Raw genomic sequence first — 1,379 nt, forward strand, 5'->3', positions numbered from 1 at the left:
GTTTTGATTAATTCAGTACAAGTTACTTGTTGAATTTTAATTTCTGCACTCTGTTACATGCTTTCTTTCTTTATGCCTTTAAATTCAAGCAACTAACTCACTGACTCACTAACTGTTTGAATTAATTCCTCAACTGCTCTAACCATACTCTTCCATTAACCAAGAGTATTTCACTTGTTTGTTGCCTGTGCTGTGTTCTTGTATGACAGGTAGGAGAGGAGAGACATCAACTCCTCCATATACCGAACCAGAGAGGACCCTTCATAGATTGAGAAGGGAAGCAAGAGGGAAGAGAGTACTGGGAGAAGAAGAATCTGAAGGAGAATCTGAGGACAATTTTGAGGAAGCTCTAGACCTCAACATGGAGAGAGAAGTTCACAACCATGAGAGAGCTGATGGAAACAATGCCATTCCCGAGAGGAGGGTTCTTAGTTCATACATAAACCCAACCTCTGGGAATTGTGGTAGCAGCATTCAGAAACCGCCCATTCAGGCCAACAATTTTGAGCTCAAACCACAGCTAATATCACTTGTGGAGAATCATTGTTCATTTGGTGGAAGTGCTAATGAAGACCCAAACCAACATCTCACAAAATTCCTGAGAATTTACGACACTGTGAAGTCCAATGGAGTCCAGGAAGATGCATATAAACTGCTTTTGTTCCCATTTTCACTTAGGGACAAGGCAGCTAAGTGGCTGGAATCATTCCCAAGGGGGAGCCTAACAACCTGGGATGAGGTGGAAAGCAAGTTTCTGGCACGTTTCTACCCCCCACAAAAGGTCAATAGGCTTCGATCTGAGGTTCAGACGTTTAGACAACAAGATGGTGAAACTCTCTACGAGGCATGGGAGAGATTCAAGGATTTGACAAGGAAATGCCCACCAGACATGTTCCATGACTGGGTGCAATTGCATATTTTCTATGATGGACTGTCTTATGAATCAAGGAAGGCTGTAGACCATTCATCAGGAGGTTCATTGAACAGGAAAAAGGCTGTGGAAGAAGCCATTGAAGTGATTGAGACAGTGGCTGAGAATGAGTACTACTATGCATCAGAGAGACACAACACTAAGGGAGTCATGGAGCTGAACCATGTTGATACAATTCTAGCCCAAAACAAGGTGTTTGCCAAGCAACTAGCAGAGCTCACCAGGAAATTAGAAACAAAACAAGTGGCTGCAATACACACACAAGATCAAGAGGAAGAAAGCACTGAAGGAGGTGATTGGGAAGAGGCCAATTATGTAGGAAATCAACAAAGGCAACCATATGATCCACATTCCAACACTTACAACCCAGGCTGGAAAAACACCCAAACTTTGGGTGGGGAAAACCAGCAAAACCAACATAACAAGTCCACATACCAAAACTCCAACC

At 43.0% G+C, this 1,379-nt stretch overlaps 1 non-coding gene across 1 annotated transcript; it reads right to left on the reverse strand.

Annotated features, from left to right (window-relative positions):
• Positions 1-787: 787 nt before the first annotated feature.
• On the reverse strand, positions 788-891 carry LOC112725838 (small nucleolar RNA R71). The gene has a single exon (XR_003164920.1). It is a non-coding gene; the product is annotated as a small nucleolar RNA R71 (small nucleolar RNA).
• Between the last annotated feature and the right edge of the window lie 488 nt (positions 892-1,379).

The sequence above is a fragment of the Arachis hypogaea genome, chromosome 11 (assembly GCF_003086295.3).
Source record: "Arachis hypogaea cultivar Tifrunner chromosome 11, arahy.Tifrunner.gnm2.J5K5, whole genome shotgun sequence".
Classification (NCBI taxonomy): Eukaryota; Viridiplantae; Streptophyta; class Magnoliopsida; order Fabales; family Fabaceae; genus Arachis; species Arachis hypogaea.